We start from the raw sequence: 21774 nt of genomic DNA on the forward strand, positions 1-21774 counted from the left end.
ACTGGGAGGTAAGGGACTGGCGCTAAATATTTCACAGTGTCTAAAAGTCTGAAATGTGATTACAAGGCAGATGAAAGATTGTGTTTTCTCTTGTTGTCATGTGGGATGTGGAGAACTCAGCACTTCAATGGACTGTCTGTTTCTGTGCTGAGGCTACAAGGCTTGGCTGGGGGTCTCAGTGTTTTATGTCACCCACACACATTAGCAGTTACAAACCGTTGTGTGACGAGCATCGGAGGTTTCAATGACGACTGGAATGGAGGAGATGAGGGCAACTGTGGGATTCTGTACAAGCCACACCCACTGTGACACCTGAGTGGGGCCACTGTGCACTTCATAAGCTTTTATTCTCCTCCGACTGATTTCACATTTTTTCATTTATTGTCTGATTCTTAACATAAAGAGCAAAACACGATTCTGTCCTGTTCTCATAATTGTAATAGTGACATCATCACTATATAATAACCATCATTAATAAACTGAAAGAAAACTGTGTAACCCCAGAAAACATCTTCATTAATGACCCCAGCCAAAACAGTGGCAGCATGTATTGTCTGTTAGAAGCTGATGGAGGATAGTTTACACTGTATCTGAGGCTTTATTACAAACTGACTGCAACAGATTCACAGCCTAATGTCATATGTTATATGTTTTCTACTCTAAGGCTACGTTCACGCTGCAGGTCTTGATGCTCAATTCCGATTTTTTGATCAAATCCGATTTTTTTGTCTGCTTGTTCACACTACAAATAAAATGCGACAGCAAACGCGCTCTAGTGTGAACGCTCAACGCGCCCGCATGCGCAAAAGAAGACGTCACACACAGCGCGCTCTGTTTAGACCCAGAGCAACAGTATGTTTGACTGATGGCCTTAATATAAAGAGTTCGGACTTCACGTTTCCCAATTTTTGCTTTAAGTTATTTTGTTATTTACATAATAATGTAAATAACCTAATAATGATCCTTATTGCTGTTTTAGAGCAGCGCTGCTTCAAAGGATAGCTGCAGATTTCTGTCAGAATATACAGAACAAATAAAATGCTCACGTTTCTCCAACGTTGTCTTCCCAACAGTTTCACTGGATGACCAGGAAGCGTTCACGATGTCTTCTACGGCGCTGATAATCAGCGTCTGTCTCGTGTCAGTGACGTAAAAGACGGATTTAATGCGACGTGACCATCAAACAGCAGTCGCTTTCTGAAACATCAGATATGTGTTGGATTCAGCACCACATACGAAAGTGACCCAGATCGGATTTGAAAATATCGGATTTGTGCCGTTCACACTGTCACACCATGATCGGATAGAGTAGGGTCAGAAAAATCTGATTTGATGCACTTTCACCTGCAGTGTGAACGCAGCCATATTACTCAAAGCTCTTTACACAACTTGCCTCATTCGCCCATTCACACCAGCACTTCCTGTCTAACACTCACACACATTCTTATTCTGACTGATGCACCACAGGGATGTTTGCCATGCAGGCTGCAGCAGCCAGGAATTGAACCACCAACCTCCTTGCTGTCCTTTTGCTGTTGTATAAGCTGTCCCAGTTTGAACTGTCAGTCAACCTGTACTGCAGATTAATTAACAAAAAGTCTGCACTGATCTCTGATCTCTGTGGCATACAATAATAAATACTGACCTAGTAAATATATATTTTTTGGACATATTTATTTCTTATTTGCTTTATATTGTTTTATATGGAGTTATATAATGAGTGTTGAACTTGTTGCCTTACCTTGCGAGTCTCAGAGTGCAGAGCAGAGCATCGGCACTCAGTATCTGCAGATACTTTAATCCATGATTATGATGTAAGGACTGGAAAAGCTTGCTTGGTTCATTCTTGGTGATGATTCAGTTTAATAATGTAGGACTGATATGAATCATTTGGAAAAAGCATAATGTCAACAGCTGATGCAATATTCTCTTATTGTTCACTGGTCATATGGTGTGTGTGTGTTTTAGGCTAGCCTTGTTTACCACGCACACACACACACACACACACACACACACACACACACACACACACACACACACACACACACACACACACAGGTTGGTGTGGGAGTAGGCTTGAACTGCAGAGGTACAAAGAGGACTGTAGCTCCTTGGTGGATAGAGGCTGGCACACCACAGGAGGACGCTTAACCAATGGCAGCACAAGACAAACAGTGCACTTTCTGTCGGAGTCCCACAGGACAGGAGGAGGAAGAGTAGTCTCAGAGGGCTAAAAATCCACACACCTCTCCACTTCTTCCCCGCAGTAGCATGGTGGCCCTCATAAAAGAAGAAAAAAGGGGAAACGCTGTACATCGCCGGCCGAGTACTTCTGTCAGTGAGTGCTACCTCTGGGAGGTCAGAAGTCGTCGATTCATACGAGACAAGCTGGCGATGCAGTGTAACTGAAAATGGAAAGCAGATGTTCGTTAATTAGGGGAAATGTGACTGACAAGACTTGAGCGTCGAGGTACACGAGCTCGCCCTCCACCCAGCAGCTGTTGTTACCCGACTTCATTGTCAGTCTTGTACACAAGTCACAGCTTCCCCGTGGAGCCAGGCCTAGACGCCCAGCACCCACAATTATCAAAATAGAATTAAGCTTGATTGAATCGAGCAGATTTTCTCGGGAACAGTTTTTTTCTCGTCTGTGTGCATGTTTGTGTGAATGAAGCCGCTGTACTTACACCACCTTCTGGAGTTTTTTCTTTGCTTCCTCCTCCCTTTTCCGCTTTTGCTTCTTCTTTCTTCGCTCCTGCCGTCTCAGCTGCACCAAAGCGCTATAAAAGACAGACACACAATGATTTAAACCTTCTCATTCCAGGAAATCATACATCGCCCTGGATTGCTTTCCTGTCTGATAAAAAGTACATTTCACTTCCCAGAAAATTGCCTGTATACAATTGTTGTTGAAAAGGAAAGCTCATCTGCATGTTATTGCATCCTTTTTGTGCACAGAAGACCTTTGTCCAAAGAATATCCTCTCTGTAAACACGTGCCAAATGCTGCCCGCTCTTACCAGAGTCTGTGGTCACTTTAGTGAAATACAGCATGACACGCTGAGAGTCTGCTGTTCAGCGCGTGAAGTGGATTTGTGAGCTAAGCCCTCGAGGAGAGCCAGTGCACTTATGAGACGTATTCGTCTAAATGCACATTGTAGCGAGCGGCTTCATATTCACCTCGAACCGTCGGTTTCTAATAATGTACCAGAGTCTCTCACATACACAAGGACACACATCTGTGGTCAGTAGCACAGACCTGTGAAATTGATGAATGGCCCATTCAAACAACAGATGTTAATTCACTTCACATGTGAATTATCAGATCATTTGTGTCACATGGCACAATATGAATGACACAGATTATCTCCGATTTTGGGCCTCTGCTGGCAAACCCCACCATGCTCGAGGCCTCCAGGTAACACTTGCGCTGAGTGTGTGTGTGTCAGAAGGCGCCATTATGTCTGCACATCTGAGTGATGATGATGTCTCCGCAGAAGGACACGGGAGCCCCTTCGGACCCGAGAGGAGGGCGATGCCTGATGGCAAACAGACCTGCACACGTACGTATGCACAGCCAGCTCACAGGTAATGCAGCACATCCTCCTATGACCACATTCACAGTGTCTGTGGCAGCTGCTGAGTGTCAAAGCAGATATGTTAGCTCGGACAAGGTTCCTGCACTGTGACGCTGATCTCCAACCAGTCCTCTAACTCATTTTAAGATAAAATGGATCAATAGTGTCTTTGCAGAAAGTAGTGTTAGAGTTCTGCCTGTATGAAAATATGAAACATTTGACACTGTGTTATTAACGATGATCATGTTTGTCACATGTCAAAGGTAATCCAAAGTCACTGGATTATGTGACATAATAAGGACACTCTATTAAGCATTAGTAAGGTGTTAGTAAGCGCTTAATCCGTCATTTATAAACAAGAACTAATCTTTAATATGTAAATTAGAACATTTTTATTAAAGTCCAAGTAAGTAACAAAGTATTTAGACACTGATACACAAACTGGAACCACAGGCTGCTTAAACGCACTGAAACTTCTACATTTAAAATAAAACAAAACAAAACAATAGTGAGTATTTCTCAGAAAAGTGCAAACAACAGATAAAGTGTTAGCCGCTGTACCATAAACTGTTTGGAAAAACAAGGTTTGACGAGCCACGAGTCAAACTAGCTCTCCACCACATTTTCCTCCTTTAGGAAATGCTCTACAAACCCTACCAACCCTACCAACCCTAACAACCCTACAAACCCTACCAACCCTACAAACCCTAACAACCCTACCAACCCTAAAAACCGTATAAACCGTACAAACCCTATAAACCCTACCAACCCTACAAACCCTGCCAACCCTACAAACCCTACCAACCCTACAAACCCTACCAACCCTACAAACCCTACCAACCCTACAAAGCGTACCAACCCTACCAACCCGACAAAGCCTACCAACCCTACAAACCCTACCAACCCTACAAAGCGTACCAACCCTACCAACCCGACAAAGCCTACCAACCCTACAAACCCTACCAACCCTAAAAATCCTACACACCCTACACACCCTACAAACCCTACACACCCTACAAACCCTATCAACCCTACACACCCTACCAACCCTACAAATCCTACAAACCCTACAAATCCTACAAACCCTACACACCCTAAAAATCCTACAAACCCTACAAATCCTACAAACCCTACAAACCCTACAAACCCTGACATCACAGGTAATTCCAGCTATTTAAACAATGAACAACCACTTCCTGCTGAAGATTACGTAAACATAAAAGTAATCGCTGCACTCGGGGACACTACAGCCAAGTGACACTGTGTTTTAGTTTTAGTGACCTTGTTGAGTTACAGCTGTGTGCGATACTGCATATTTTGGTATCAATCCGCTACCAAGTAAACATGGGCCAGATCGCCGATACTGAAATCGATACCGATACTTTTCAATAAATAAGGTGGATGCTCATTGAATTGCTAAATCTCAATTAATTTTCATGACCATAAGTGTTTTTTGTAATGTTTCCTTTTTTATTATTAGATAGTTAAAACCCAGGACATAATTAGCACAAAGTTTATAATTAAATAGAAAATGTTTTATTATCATTTTTTTAGAAACATGTAAAATAAAAAGTGCCACAAACCAGGAAACAAATGAAAACAAACAAGTACTGTTGAGAAACTATAACACTAAAATTACAATTAAAATCCTCAACAACAAACACAACAACTGGTGAAAATATAAATATATGTAAACAACACCTAAAGCGTCTAAGTCACGTGACGGCGCAGCATCTAAACACAAGAGGGGGAGGAGCAAAGTGTGCCTGCGCTGACACAGGAGCGGCGAGTCCGGCGACCTGGCTGTTGGTCTTTGCTGAAGCACAGCATTGCAAACAAGAGCAGAACTGAAAGTAAAGAATCGACCAGGCTAGTATCGATCTGATACCGATGCTGACTTGGTATCGATACAATCGATATTTGGATCGATCCGCCCAGCACTCCTGAGTTATCTGACACTGGTTAGCTAACATTAACCCAGTGGTGCCACCTTCTGAACTGGCACAAGTGGGCGCTAAACAGGGCTCCGTGCTGTATATATGTATATATATGTTAAGAAATAAAGAGAGAGAGTTTTAAGAACGGTATAAAAATGATGTTTTTCTGTGTGGATGGTGTGAAGACATTTCATTGTCCATAAACCTGCGGTGAAGTCCTTTCTCTGGTTTACAAACTGAGTACGTGTTATCTCCTGCAAGGGCCAACAAGGGCCAGCGCTGATCCTGTTTACTCCACACACAGCAGACTTTCCCAGGGCTCAGCCTTTTGTAGTGCTTGGTTAAATCATGTCTTCACAGCTGTAGTGAATGAAAGCCTGGCAGGAGTTATTTTTATTCTCTTTACTAAACCAAAGTGAAGGAAGAACAACCCCCTTCCGACTGCTGCAACAAGCAGAGTCCCCTGAGGGCTACAACCCAGGCAGTGAAACAAAGAGGAATATTTAAAAAAAACAAAAAACGCTGAAATGAGAATAACTCAGGAATCTGAAAGCACGTCGGACTCCAAAGGTAAAGTGTTGCACTAGCAGCCATCGAGCTGCTGTAATTAGGTCAGGTGAGAGGCTGGGAAAAAGTTTTAACTTTCTGGACACTTTTATTTTCCTCGGTCTCTTTCCCGGGGTGCTTCCTCTGCCAAATTCCAATATAAAGGGAATCCAGCCTTACCCTTAGCACAGTCTCCCTTTGTTGTACGACACAGTCCACACTGCGCTGGAAACAAAACACGACGCTGCGGTGACTCATCTCAGTTTTGCCCGTCCCATCACTAGCACATTTGTCTTCTCTCTTTGGCGTGGAGCAGCCATCTTGCTCAGAAGCAGATATTCACGTGTCCAAGGATGCTGGGTATCCACGTAGTTGCCCTTTGGGGCTAAGCATCAGGCATGTGCTCGGCATCGTTATCCTAGATGTAATGGGAACAGACCACGAAGCAGCTGGATCAAAGTCCTCTCCGTCCACGCCTCGGCTGCCTCTTTAGTGTCCAGAGTGGGATGTAAGGTGTCAGGCTGCCGCCAGTCGTTTGTGGAAGATGTGTCCAGTCGGGCAGTCGGGGGCGTGGGTGTCCAGTCTGTATATTCAGGCAGCTGGACACAACATGTTGATCATCATTACATGGTGCTTCATTTGTTTCTTGATCTTAGACAATGTGTGCGTCTGGCCCGTCTCGACTACCTTCAGGCACTGCGGCCCTCGTCTCCTCCAGACAGCCCTCGCTGTAATGCGACTAATTGGACTGGCCAACAGAGAGCATGCTGTATCTTCTGTGACAGGACCCCCACATACCCATCCACAAAATATGCTAAGAAAATGCTGTCACTTAATTAGCAATAAGGTTTGACCGATTAGGACAGCTCATTTACCGACTGGACAAAAACGGTGTCACATGTCGGGCACTAATCACAGCCTGCACGTGCGCATGTGGATGGTGATGTTATCGCTCTTGACCATTGTGCATGGGGAAATTGGCTGACCTTAATTGCAGTAATTTCGTTAGTAGTTACAGTGTATGACGCGCTGGCTGGACTGTTGCAATCTGTCACCCACACTGTCCATTGTCCAATCAAAATGCTGCTCTCGATAAGTGGCCCATGGCCAAGCCAGCACAGCTAACCAGACAAATGCTATCATTAAGTAATCAAACCAGACTAACAGTCTGTACTTGCAGGGTCCAAATCATTAGGCTTTATGACAGAAACACTAATGCTTGATAGAGTCTGGGGAAGATGTCCAGTCCAGACTGGCAGACAGGGATTGTGCATTGTCTCCCCTTTACAGCAGCAGGCCAATGGAAAACGACAGGGACGTTACAGGTCTAGTTAAGCAGCTACTACCATACCTTTAAGTGAGCTACAGTGAACTGCAGTGGTGCTATTATGCCACATTTTCAGAAGGAAACAAGCAGAGTTCTCCATTTTTATGCTATTTTCATGCTATTACACCATTTTCAGAGTGCTGAGGTTGTTTTCACTAGGTTCTTTCCAGACCTGCTGAATCAAGAAAGCAGTTAGACAGAACCCGCCTGGCAACGTTTGGAAGGCTAAACAATCACAAAAAGCAGCACATCATGCACAAAACAGCGTCATCAACATCTATCAGTTTGGAAGAGCTGACTCATGATGAACTCGAATAATAAATGGTAAATGTAAATGGCCTGTATTTATATAGCGCTTTACTAGTCCCTAAGGACCCCAAAGCGCTTTACATATCCAGTCATCCACCCATTCACACACACATTCACACACTGGTGATGGCAGCTACATTGTAGCCACAGCCACCCTGGGGCGCACTGACAGAGGCGAGGCTGCCGGACACTGGCGCCACCGGGCCCTCTGACCACCACCAGTAGGCAACGGGTGAAGTGTCTTACCCAAGGACACAACGACCGAGACTGTCCAAGCCGGGGCTCGAACCGGCAACCTTCCGATTACAAGGCAAACTCCCAACTCTTGAGCCACGATCGCCCCAACGGACCAGTTGCAGGAACCAAAATATGCTAAGAATTGCACTGGGAGACACACAGAAGTGGAGGATCTATCGGTTTTGTAAGGAATGAAAAGATGAGAGGTAAGTGTGCTAGCCTAACTATTAGCCTAAAAATCCATCATCAGTATTATATGAATCATGATAAAACACACCAAGTATGTTTTGGTTCCTGCAACTGGTCCGTCAGGTTATTGTCTCCCCAGAAACACTTCCCTTGTGCTTTTGGACATCTGTCTCCACTTTCTTTTTTGTGTGCTTTTGCAGCATTTTTCTTATTGCTGCTCTTTTCTTCAGTTGCAGTCCATTTGTCCTCTCGGGGCCACTGTATGATTGCGACCATTCAGTTATATGGAAAGTCTTCATTGATGTCACAGCACAGGGCAGCAGTTTGATCTTTTTTGGTGCACACAGTCAGACTTGTTTTTGTAGCCCGCTGTTGGCCCATAAAACCCTGTGTTGACCAGGTGCTGTGAATATGCACCATGCCTGCCACAGGACACATCTGTGTGCTTAAATACTTTATACATAAGGCACCTTTATTTCACTGAAGGAGCTGAACTGGCACAGTGTGAGCGCAGAAATTACATACGATTGTCTTTATTTTAAATCATGCTTTTTATTTGTTCTTGTTTCTAATGTCTCTGTAAAGCACTTTGAATCACCTTGTTGTTGAATTGTGCTATACAAATAAACTTGCCTTGCCTTGCCTTGCCTTGCCTTTAGTCTGTAAAGTTTTCATTTCATTAATAGATGGTTTAAACCAACTTCTTACTTCAGACTGAGTCGATCAATTTGCATGTAAACATTTGTCATCTCGAAAACATAAATAAAAAAGTGAACAGATTTAAATTTGGGGGTTCTTTCAAAGCAGCTAGTGTTCGATAGAGTCTGTAAAAGTGATACTGCCTCTTGTTTGGAACACAGTAATAAAACTTAATAATGAGTTGAATTCAAAGACACATTTTTCATTGTGCTGCTCTCTCAAACCCAACGCCACTCTAACTACAGCCAATCAGACGAACAAACAAACAAGCCCCGCATGCAGACCAATAACAAGTCATCTATCCTCAATTTTCCCTCTCCCCCTTTCACCAGAATGCCTTTCTTCCCCTTTTTTCCTCTCCTCTGGGCAATCTCCAACTCCTCATATACATCTTTACAAATTGATTTCCTCTTTACAAGGGAAGATAATGACTGTGGCGACAGAAATACCTGTAAGTGAGGGATAATTACACTGTGAGACACCACCCGCTGAGTTTCTTTCTCCAAGCTCCCAACAACATGAATTTTAAGCTTCGATGGCACTCAGCGGCGTCACACCAATAAGGGCCAGGATTTGATTAAAATTATAGTTCTTTTGCTTCTGCTTCATCTATTAAGATAGGAATCTTGTTCAGGACATTTTTATATACATGTAAAGAGGGGCTGGTACAATTTAACATTTCTCCCCTGCTGTTAGACATAAAAGCGAACAAGGTGGGGTCTGTAAGCTACCTGCACAAAGCTTCTCGTAACAATTGTACCACGGTCCTCCTGCTCTGCTGTGCTCTCTGCAGCTGTGGGCGAGGTGCTGTTGGACCAATGCAGGCACAAAGCCTGGGTCAGTGGAATCGCATTTTTAACACTTAAGAATTTGACATCAGCAGCTGCATCTTGGGACTGATTGATATCATAATGGGATGAGACGCACTTTCAACTGCTTTACTTGTTATGACACATTTAAGAAACTTGAAGGCCAGTACACTGTAGGACAATCCAGGGACAACATCACAGCACCTACAGGCCACTGGTGGACTTTTCTCACAGCATCCACCCGATACACAGAGAAACAAGCTAATATGTTGTAGTGTCGTTTCTCTGGATGTATTATTATTACAATGTAAAGCGCCTTGAGGTGACTGTTGCTGTGATTTGGTGCTGTGTAAATAAATCTGACGGGTTCAAGTATTTCGGGGTCTTGTTCGCGAGTGATGGGAGAAGGCAGCCGGAGATCGACAGACGGATTGGGGCTGCAGCTGCAGTAATGCGGACGCTGCACCGGTCCGTCGTGGTGAAGAGGGAGCTGAGTGTAAAAGCGAAGCTCTCAATTTACCGGTCGATCTACGTCCCTACCCTCACCTATGGCCACGAGCTGTGGGTAGTGACCGAAAGAACGAGATCGCAAATACAAGCGGCAGAAATGAGCTTCCTCCGAAGGGTGGCTGGCCTCTCCCTTAGAGATAGGGTGAGAAGTTTGGCCATCCGGGAGGGGCTCAGAGTAGAGCAGCTGCTGCTGCACATCGAAAGGAGCCAGCTGAGGTGGTTCGGGCATCTGACAAGGATGCCCCCTGCCTCCTGGGTGAGGTGTTCCAGGCATGTCCCACCGGGAGGAGGCCCCGGGGCAGATCCAGGACACGCTGGAGAGATTATATCTCTCGGCTGGCCTGGGAACGCCTTGGTGTTCCCCCGGATAAGCTGGAGGAGGTGGCTGGGGAGAGGGAGGTCTGGGCCTCTCTGCTTAGGCTGCTGCCCCCGCGACCCGGCCCCGGATAAAGCGGATGAAGATGGATGGATGGATAGTTTCTGCTGACACTCTGGAGAGACTAGTTGTGCTAGGAAGATAACATGGATCCATAGATTGTATTAGACTTTATGTAGCAAGACCACAAAGTGTGGAAGTAAAAGACAAAATACTGAAGGAGAAGAAAGAAATATGGGAACACTATGTACACGAGAATATAATAAATAATAAATAAGGCTGGAAGGGCTATGGAAAATGCACATCTGCCAAAATATTTCACAAAAAAAGACGTCAACATGATAAATACCAAATGGCAGAAACAGAATACAGGTTTGATTAAAAGACCAATGTGACGTCGTCCAATGGTGTTGAAGTGGAAACATCTTTGAGGGTCTGAATCTCACAGCAAACCATATCATTGTCACATGATTCAGTTCAAATACTCCAAAGGTGTCATTTGTGATATCTGCCCTGCTGCCAGCCTTCAGTACGTATCTCAGGAATCTGATATCTGATAAGAGGACTTTCCTTCACTGATGAAGATTCATTCATCATATGGTGTCATGTGACTTTGATTGTAGCCTGGTGCAGGACCGTCTGGTCCGGCTGTAATTTATAGTGATGCTGTTGCTAAATGGGCAAAGTATGCTTGATTAATGACTGCCATCTACCTGCACAGTGGATTTACTGGCAGCTCAAAGAACTACATGCTACGTGCATATGTCTATACCCAGTATCTACAGCTCTGTGGCCTTAACAGAATCACCAATGAATCTAACAGTTTTTGCACTGTGGGAGAAAGAAACCCACACAGGTATGGGTTTGCCCTGAGGTGTGTGTAACCCCTACAACATCATCACCTAAAGTGTGGTCCAGACATGCTGGGCCTCATCCATGCCTTCGTCCATGCCTCTGCGACACACGTGATCAGGTGAATGCATCATTTTGTATCTGGTCTCAGTATGTTCTCATGTTCATGCTGAATCCACGCTGGCTTTGAAGCATCCCATCTGTCTTTTATTGTTTTTCTATTGTGTTTGATCCCTGATTATCACTGTGAGTTATTAAGTTCAATTTGTTATTGTACAAATGATGAAATGAATGTGTTCAAACAACATTTGAATTGGTGACAAAAGCTTCAACTTCTACAGTGATTATCTCCTCTCATTAGTCACCATTTCTCAAATCAAAATCAAAAGCGCCTCCTTGCTTTCACTTTTTTTCCCTCCTTAAAAGTCATCAAACAGGCATTGAGTACAAGCCCTAAACTTCTAAAACAAGCTTCTTCTAGCAAGTGGAAGGAGGAGAAAAAAAGCACAATAGGTGGAAACAAATGAGAAAGGACAAGTTTCTATATTCTGAAGTAAGAGCTAAAAGGTATGCAGATGTCTCCTCATTCCTCTCCTTCCCCGGTGACAGGTATGTCAGGGCTCTGAAAGCCCTTGCAGTATAATTACACGCCATCCTATCTCCCCCCCAGCAAAGTAGGTGTTGCTCGAAAAGGAGCATCGTGCTATTAGATCCCTTCGACTAAAGGAAGGGAAACCCAGGGGAATCGCATCTTTAACAAAGCCCATCTCCTTTGCCTTTAAATATCTCTAGCACCCCCACCCATCCCTCTGAGCCTTGCTATCTGTTTCTCCGCCCAAAGAAGAACTTGTCTTCTCTATATGTGTGTGTGTGTGTGTGTGAGTGTGTTAGCGTGTAAAACAAGGCACTGGTTTAAAATAGAATAGAGAATCATATTTACAGCCTGGTACAAAAATGTGGAGGTAAAGTGGAGCCAGGTCTGTGTGCCTGTGGTCAGTGTAACTGTAGTAGTTTATTGCACAGTTACTTATTTACTCGTTTTAGCAGGTATGTGCACCCATGCTGTTTATGAATGCAGCTCGCTAACACAGTATTCAGCCTCACATACAGCTCGCTCCTACAGCCTCTCTCTTTGCTGTGCACCTAGCATCACAGCACTACCTTTTTCATCTGTCCCATGTTTCCTCTGCTATTGCATTAAATACCTTCAGAACAACATCTCATAGCCTGTGTTTTATTCTCCTACATGTCTGTCCCAGCATGCTCCAGTCACCTCCCTCACACACTCTACCAGTCCACTCTTTCCCTCCTGACATCCACCCTGCTGGGCGCACACAATGACTACATTCAACATCAACTCTTTGATTTCCGGCTTTAAACTAATGATCCCGTCTGATTTTTTTCGACTCCATGTCTCTTCTACACCGAGGTTTGAATCTGCCTCCGGTGCTCCTGGCCTCCGTCCACATTGTCTCCTACACTCCTTCTCTCCATCATGTCAGCCAGCTTATCATCCATAGTCCCTACATTTAAGGTCCCCACTGTCACCTCCAAGCCTACATTTCTTCAGCCTTGCTGCCTCTAAACACGTCTTCCCCTCTTTCTTCTTTCATTGTCAACACTTTCCACTGACACCCTGCTCAATGGTAGAAACAAACTAGCTGCCATCCCAGTTCACTAATCAGAGCAAATCACCAACAAAGGGAAGAATAAATTAGTTACTAAATAACCAAAGTTTTCTTATGAAAACTATTAATTTTGAAAAAGGAACAGTGCAAATGTTTCCAGGGAAGCATTCAGCATCTGTGTGATGTGAAGGACAGATACAAGGCAATTTGATGTAAAACTATAAATGTTAACATAACGTTCAGTGGAAATATTATAACAGTGTTTTTATTCCACTGATGAGTGAATGCTGCTGCTGTCAGGGGACTTTATTCTGTTAGTTTTATTATTATTTCTAATGACTGACTGTGTTTCTATCTCTTTGACAGCGACTGTTATACTCTGTACATCTATGGGGTTATTTTATGCTTTATTCCATATGGTGATTTTGGTATTTAATTGCTTGTAAAGTGATCTTGATTGTCTTGAATGTACCTGTGAATAAAGGTTTCTCCCTATATCATGATTATATTCATTAAATGTACATATCTATATGCATGTGCTGCATATGAAATTGGTGACAAAAGCTTCAACTTCTACAGTTGCATATGAAAAAGATTTTAACATGATGCACAGATTAACATGAAGGGTAAAAACATGTTCTAATTAACTGCTGCTGCACAGAAACCTCAGTAAGAATAGATTTTTCAGTATTTACACGTTATTGCTCGGTGATGTAATCAAAGTATTTTGTAAGTTTTAAAAATATTTTAGAGCCACAGCTGGAGGAACCTCAGACAGACGATGTCAGTGGAAGGTTTTAGCACACTGAGATATGTAATGATATAATTTTACTGGATGTTAGCTCATCTCTCCAGTTTTCTAATTCAGTCAGAATCATCCTCAACAAAAATATAAGGCTGCACAAAACCTGCGTGTGTTAGGCGCTCTGCTAACCTAAGTAGGTCAAACTATCTGCGAAGAACGCAACTCCACAAACTTTCCATCGTCAACGCCTTTACAGGCGTGCGTGGGGTGGGGGTGGGGGGGTATCACTTGTCACAAACTTGACACTTCTCTCCCTTTCCAGAGGAGGAGGAGGAGGAGGAGGTGAGGGAGAAAAGAAAGAAAAGAAAAAAAACTCCAAAGGACTGCTTCGTTGTTCTGAAGTTTCCCACCCTTCTCTGCATTGCCTATCATTACTACTGAAATCAACACTTACCTTTTCAATGACAACCTGGCAAATTGCCAGACATTAAGGGGAAGTGCATGAGGCCTGGAGTGTGTGTGTGGATGCAGGCTTGTTGTTTGTGTGTGTGGGTGCGGTGGGGAGGGTGACTGTCTAATGCCTGGTCCCAGGGGCAGGAGGCAGGATGCTAAAATAGCTTCATGCCTGCGCCTGCTCCGGAGCAGGATGGAGTTTTGGTTAAAAGGTTCCTGCTTTTTTTCCAGCCCTGTGAAAACACGAGCAGGTTTCATCTTTAGGGACCCCATTACAAGGCGCGGTGAAATTATCTGAACTAGATTAAACCTGCTGTGCTCTCAGACAAAACGATCCGTACAAGAACAGCTGGAGAGGAAAACGCTAAATCCCACAAAACCACCCTCTTTGCATTTTTCCAAACAGGAAGAAAAGGGACAGCGTATGTGTGTAGTAATGCATTTGAGTGCAATAAGCTGCAAAAATGACAAAATAGCCACGGCCAACTGCTCTTCTTCCAAATTTCCTTACATCTCACAGTAGTGCAGAAACACCTGTACAAGGAGAGCAGAATCCCACGCCTGTAACAGAGTGTGAGATGCAGGCTTTAACCTGAGAGGAGGTTTTTGCAGTGTTTGGGACTCGTCTGATGTTTTTCACGATCCACAGACAGAATAGGGGAAGCTACCAGATTGCAGCAGAGCTCGGTGGAGAAATAATCACTGCCACAGCAAATTCATCTGTTCTGCGATAACGGTACATTTCAAAGAAGTTGTCCAATACCTCAACTCTGAAATGTTCTCTTATATACTGATAACTACAGCACTATGGCCATTTGTGTATTTGCTCAAAAAACTTTTTCTATATGTATGGAAATTTACCGAAGACCAGCACGTAGCTAGAGACAAGGAAAAGAAAGCATTACATTTGAAACGATGACCAAAAAGAACATGGATGCTGAGAAATCGCTGTAACGGATTCATGCTTTGCTCCGTTCGATAAACGGCGGGTGTAACGAGTGTGCATACAGGTGAATACAAGCTTGGAAAGAAAAGCTTCTGGACTTCTTTGAAGACGTTTCACCCCTCATCAGAGAAGGTTACCTCGCAGCCCGTTGTTCATTCAGTGGGCTGGTTTGAGTCATTGTGCAAAGGTCTGTTTATAAGGTTGGAGACCTGCAGTCAGCTGAGACTGAAGAAGATACCTGGTGACGAAACGTTTCTCCCACTGAAAATGTCCAGATGAACAGAATCAACCTTTTGGGTTCTCACCCAAGAAGTTTCAGGCTTCGTCCACACTCAGACGGCGCTTTTGGTCAAGGAAAACAGAGCTTTTTGAAAATGTTCTCCAAAGTGGATAGATTTGAAACGTTGTTTCCGTGTCACAGTGTGGACTGTTTAAATGGAGGCTTTGGAAAACCTGACCAATTTTAGTCATGTGATGCACTCATGTGACCAATTAAACTAAGATAGCAGAGGGAGGCTCCAAACAGCTTTTCTTCAACTTCTTTAACTCTCACTCACTTTTGCAACTTTGTGCTTTTGTGTTACTCACAGAAGCAACTCCACCTCATTGTTAGTCCATTTAAAAAACGTTTTCCTCGACGTTTCAAAGAGCAGGGAAAGTAAATAAACGGCAGACAGAAATAACGCAGGTTGAATTGTCTTGCATTTCATGCATGCTCAGTACAAGAACATAAGCATTTTCAGTGTGGATTAAAACAATTGAAAATGATAGCGTGCAGCATTTTTAGACAAAAACACTGCTTTGAAAATTATCTGGATTAGTGTAGACGTAGCCTGAGTGTCACGGTCTGGCTGGCAGACCGTGGGGAGATGGGGAAATAGGACCCAAACGCCGGACTCTTCAGTGCAACAGTGTTTATTTACAAGGTGGTGAAGTAAACAACAATAAATCCCCAGTTTCCCAGACTCCCGTGTAGTGTCTTCTTCCCAAAAGTCCCCGTGTAGTGCTCTCTGCCCCAGTGTCCCTGCACTCCCCGTGCTCACTGCTCCTTTTCGTCCCACACTCCTCCTGAGGGGAAAACAATGGAGGCAGCCGTTAACACTTATCCCAGCAGGCATACACAGTCACAGTCCCCACTGCCCACGGACCCCGAGTCCCCAGAGCCGGGTCCGTGACAGTACCCCCCCTATAAGGGTCGGCTCCCGACGACCCAAAACACAACAAAAACCACAACCCAACCATCTCAGGGCGGGCGGCGGGGGGGAAACAGGACGGAGGGCCGGAAAACCCCAGTTCAAAAGTCCAACCACTGCCATGGTGGCAGCAACAGTTCTTGCGGCCGACCCAGTGGACCGCAAGCAGGCAAAACCCGCTATGGGTCAGGCAGTGGTGGGAAAACCGTTCGGGCGGCCTACCTCCAACCCCGTGATGGGAGCAGAACGCTTCAGGCGGCCTGCCATGAATCCGGTGGCGACGGCGTTGCAGTTCCGGCGGGCGGCCACGGGTCCGGTGGCGGCGGCGTTGCAGTTCCGGCGGGCGGCCACAGGTCCGGTGGCGGCGGCGTTGCTGCTCCCGCCTCAGCACAACCCACGATTCCCGATGTACCGGCCGGGCTGCAGGACGTGGCGGCCGGGCTGCAGGACGTGGCGGCCGGGCTGCTGGACGTGGCGGCCGGGCTGCTGGACGTGGCGGCCCCTCAGGCACGCCGACCTCCAGCTCTGGCTCAGCGGATCCCTCCGGACCTCCGAGCTCCTCCGGTGGCAGCGCGGGCTCACCAGGCTCGCTGAGCTCCTCTGCTGGCAACGCCGGTCCCTCCGGCTCGTTGAGGTCCGCCAGCAGCGGTGCGGGCTTCTCAGTGGGTGGCTCGCTGAGCTCCTCCGGCTCACAGTGCTCCTCCGGCATTAGCTCGCTGGGCTCCTGCTCGGGCAGCGCGAGCTCCACCCGCGGCTCCCGCTCGCTGAGCTCCTGCTCGGGCAGCGCGAGCTCCTCCTGCGGCTCCCGCTCGCCGAGCTCCAGCTCCGGCTCGTTGAGCTCCTCCAGCAGCGGCGCTGGCCCCCCAGCTGGCTCACTGAGCTCCTCCGGCTCGCTGAGCTCCTCCGGCTGCAGCGCGGGATCCCCCCGCACGCTGAGCCGGTCACCCGGCGGTGACGACGGCGACATGGCAGCAGCAGGCGGTGGATGCGGTGGCAGAGCAGTGGATGTGGAAGGTGGAACAGATGATGACTGACCGACTAGCTGGGCAGCTAATTGAAGTGAGGGTGATATGTCCAACATGAAGGGTGGAGAGGAAAACAATGTTACCGCTGGCTCAGCAATTTCCAGGGGGCCAGAGGCAACTGAGGCCTCCAGTTCAGCCTCTGGGGAAGCCCTGGGGAGAATCTCAGCCTCCCGATTGTCTGTAGTGGCAGGCTCATGTTCTAGCACTGGGTCCGCGGCTCCTCGTGCGGTCAGTCCAGAGTCAGCTGGTTCTTCCCAAACCACAGGAGTGAGGTGAGCTACGGTTTGATGAGGATGACGCCGGCGCCGTCTCTTTCGTGTTGGCGGGGCAAAGGAACCTGTCCCCTGTTCATCTGTGACTGGATTCGTTAAAATGACAGGGTCCGGTCTACTCAATGTGGTGACCAGCACTGCCGGTCTTTGGTCTGCTGGCACAGAGGCCATTGAAGAAGTGAGAGGAGATGGAGTAGGGCGCCGTCCTCCTTGCAGTGGAGGGTCCAATAGGTGAGCAGCAAGCGGCGGTGGGAAAACCTTCCGCCTATTAAGAAAAAAACCAGGCAGCGAGGGCTGCCAGGGAGGCAGCCGCATCCTCCTTGCCCGGACAGCCTAAACCAAACAGTTCAAAGCTAGAGCTCGCCCTCAACACAGTTACAATTTGAATTAGTTTTGCAATGTCCAGAAAGCTCATAGAACAGGTGGTTGAAGACAGGAAGGCATCAAAAAATACGACCTGCATGTGTCTCTGATGTGGATCCGCCGCCTGGATAATGCTCCGACAGTATTTCCAGAGCTGGGCGAGCAATTCCTCCTGTGAGACGGTCCTTGAGTCCGCTGGGCCCATAGCGGCGGGATTATTCTGTCACGGTCTGGCTGGCAGACCGTGGGGAGATGGGGAAATAGGACCCAAACGCCGGACTCTTCAGTGCAACAGTGTTTATTTACAAGGTGGTGAAGTAAACAACAATAAATCCCCAGTTTCCCAGACTCCCGTGTAGTGTCTTCTTCCCAAAAGTCCCCGTGTAGTGCTCTCTGCCCCAGTGTCCCTGAACTCCCCGTGCTCACTGCTCCTTCTCGTCCCACACTCCTCCTGAGGGGAAAACAATGGAGGCAGCCGTTAACACTTATCCCAGCAGGCATACACTCACACTTGACTTGTTTGAAGACTGACGTGTAGTCAAACGCAATAATCCCGCGTCGGTGGAAGCTCCATCGCTCATCTAAATAGCTCCCCCGACGAGCCCAGATGAGGAGCAGGTGTGTGGCCAGGACTTCGGGTGTGGCCAGCCCTCAAGTTAGACCACGCCCCCAGGGCTGAAGGTGCCTGTAACTTGGCCACAGCAGAAAGGCAAAACACACACATACCTGCCTACATACAGATGTGCATAGGGGCAGTGCAGACAACACACCAAATAATAATAATAATAATAACAATAACAGTCACAGTCCCCACTGCCCACGGACCCTGAGTCCCCAGAGCCGGGTCCGTGACACTGAGAGTATCTCTGGCAGGGCCAGGGACCCCCTATAGAGATTGACGGACCACGTGACTTTCGTGCATTGCATGCCGGGAACTCGTGGCAAAACAATCCAAGTACCACATCAAACGTAAACATTTGCAGCACCGCAAAACGTTTATTCTCCGGTTCCAATACCTTGTTGCTTTTTCTTTGCTGCACAAAAAGGTTATGTACAAAACAAAGGAGAACAATGCTGGTCCGTATAAAGACAGACTTGATGAAAAGTCAAAGAAAAGATACGAGGAAAAAAATCTAAGGAGTGAAAGGGTCAGACCCTTACGAGCACACAGAGTGGACAAAAGACGTTAGCGTGCTGCCCAACTTTCACCACGCTCATATTTATAATCATACGGTTCTTGGAGTGAGTGCATACACTCGTGAAGTTTAGTAACTTCAGGTCACTGCAACAAGCCCAGGTACAGTTTACCGACGGATGGGTGCAGGACCTTGAAATGCACCGTGTAGAACGACAGACCATCGTACATATCATAAGTTTACCAGTCTCACAAATCGTCGTCATAAATACACATTCGTTAACCGTTTATTAATAGGACCTTTGAGCTCAACGGTAATTAATTAGTAGTGGAAATAATTTCTGGTTCGTTACAGAAATGTAGCAGTGACGATAATATTGTATGCTGTAATCGTACTGGGCAATTAGTGATACAATACAACTGTTTTATCCTGTGAATAAAAGTATATGTTTTTGTCAATGTACCATAATAACAGAAGCGAAACGCAATATTGTGTCAGGACAATTCACTATTTATGCACAATAAACACAGGAGCATAGCGCGACAATTTCTGTTCAGCGCCAGACTTGCTTGTAACCTATATCACCAATTATGTTAAGAAAAATGACGCATTAACTACAACAGCAGACTGACCTCTGTGTAAATGCTTGGAGCAGACTAACCTGTGAGCTGGAGTGTTCTGGGACGTTATATTTGATCTTTGAATGGCTGCAATCCTGTCGCGTCTTTGTTACTTCGGAAACACGACTCGAACAATTTCTCTTCAACGACGTAATCTGATAACAACCGATCTCTTTACCCGTCAACTTCCCGTGGCTGTCATGCGACCGGCTATTGCAGTTAATAATACAACAGCTTCTTGCCATTTTTTGTGTTTCTTTTTATCGCTGTGTAACGGATTTCAATTGAAAGCCTGTGTGCGCTAGTACCTCTTGCCACGAGTTCCCAGAATCCTTTGCGGTTTTGCCCCTGAATGACGTCACATTTTCAATCTGTATTGATCCTCTGCCTAATCACACAAGCCACGGTGTGAACGGGTGTGGGTCACAATCGGCCAAGGTTTCGGGTGACACTTACAGAGGTGTTCGCTGAAACTCTTCTTCATTAAAACTCAATGCAGCGACTGGAAGAACCGATCCTTTTAAGGATCCAAACCCAGCAACAAATGCATTCCCAACTCGGAGACCACAGCATTCTATCTCTAATGTAAATACACAAACCATGCAAATTTGTCATTCGGTTGCTTTCGTCAGTTCCACAAAGCTGAGTCCTGATCAACAACCCAGACACATCCTGTATCAGCAGTCTCCAAAGGGGCAGGAGCCTCCGTGCTTTCCCTCAGCTCTCTCCACTGAATTGCTCTGCATTCATTTCCATTCTGCAGTCTTTTGCTTTAAAAACCCTTACAATTGTAACCTGTTTTGCATTTGCCCCCACCCCACCCCCCGTCTGGGTTGGGAAGATGCTGCTGTCCGTGTGCTTATTCAGAGAGAAATGGCCTTTTGTCTCTGCTGCTCTCCGTCACAGAAGGTCACGCAGGCTTACCCCGCTGAATAAAGCCTCGGCCATTGTTATAATTTGCATTGATGCATAGAGGGGAGCGATGGGGTGGCAGAGGGCGAGGGTGGGTGTATGTGTGTTTATGTGTGGTAGTGTTCGAAGGGGGAGGTCAGCGTACCGTGAGGCAGGCAGGGTGGGAGGAGGTTATGCAGAATGACAGTGTCTTTGCTTGGAAATGTGAACAATGGATGGACAGTGTTTTTTCTTCTTCTCCCTAAACCGCCACGATCACTGACGTACACACACATCGTCCTCGTAACTCACCCCTGGGAGAACGAAGGCCTCATTCTCCAAGGTCAGCGGCAAGGACAGAGCCGGGACAATTAGTATGCAGAGCAGGAGTGAGGTGTCATTTAAGGGTATTGCTCTGATGCAATTACATTAGTTAGGCCAGGGAAGAATTCCCCATGTGACCTCAATCATATGTGGAACTGAAGGAGGAAGAGAGGAAACTGGCAAAAAGGATCACCTGAAGCCTCTTCTTATCACCACCTCACCTTATCTTATTTGCTTTACCTACAAATGTTCAAAGGGGGCAGAGGTGACAGATGAACAGAGAGATCATTGGCTACTCTCTTTACATGGTGATGGGAATCTTATTAAAAGAATATCTTAGAACGTGTTGTTGAAGAAATATCAGCTTGTGCACTTTCAAAGAACTAACCCCCCCCCCCCCCCCCACACACACACATTACATAAACGTTTTAAACTGACTTGCCTTTCTTTGAGTGAAATAAGTATTTGATCCTCAAGCAAGAAATGACTTGGTATTTGATGGAGAAACACTTGTTGGCAAGTGTAGACTTTTCCTGGTCACCAGGTTTGCAGACATCTCAGGAGGAATTTCCTAATGCCAGGACCTCGGAGAGTTTGGTTGCCCTGTGGCAGCTCGACGTTTAATCTCCCTCCCATTGAAGTCTGGAGACTAGCAAGACCACACCTTGAGCATAATGTGCTTCTTTAGCCACTCCTTTGTTGCCTTGGCAGTATGTTTTGGATCATTGTCACGCTTCCATCTATGAGCCATCTTCAGCGTTCCGGTTGAGGGAAGGAGGTTCTTGTTCAGGACCCTGTCAGTGGCCCCAA

Source organism: Astatotilapia calliptera, chromosome 19, assembly GCF_900246225.1.
Source record: "Astatotilapia calliptera chromosome 19, fAstCal1.2, whole genome shotgun sequence".
In the NCBI taxonomy this organism is placed as follows: Eukaryota; Metazoa; Chordata; class Actinopteri; order Cichliformes; family Cichlidae; genus Astatotilapia; species Astatotilapia calliptera.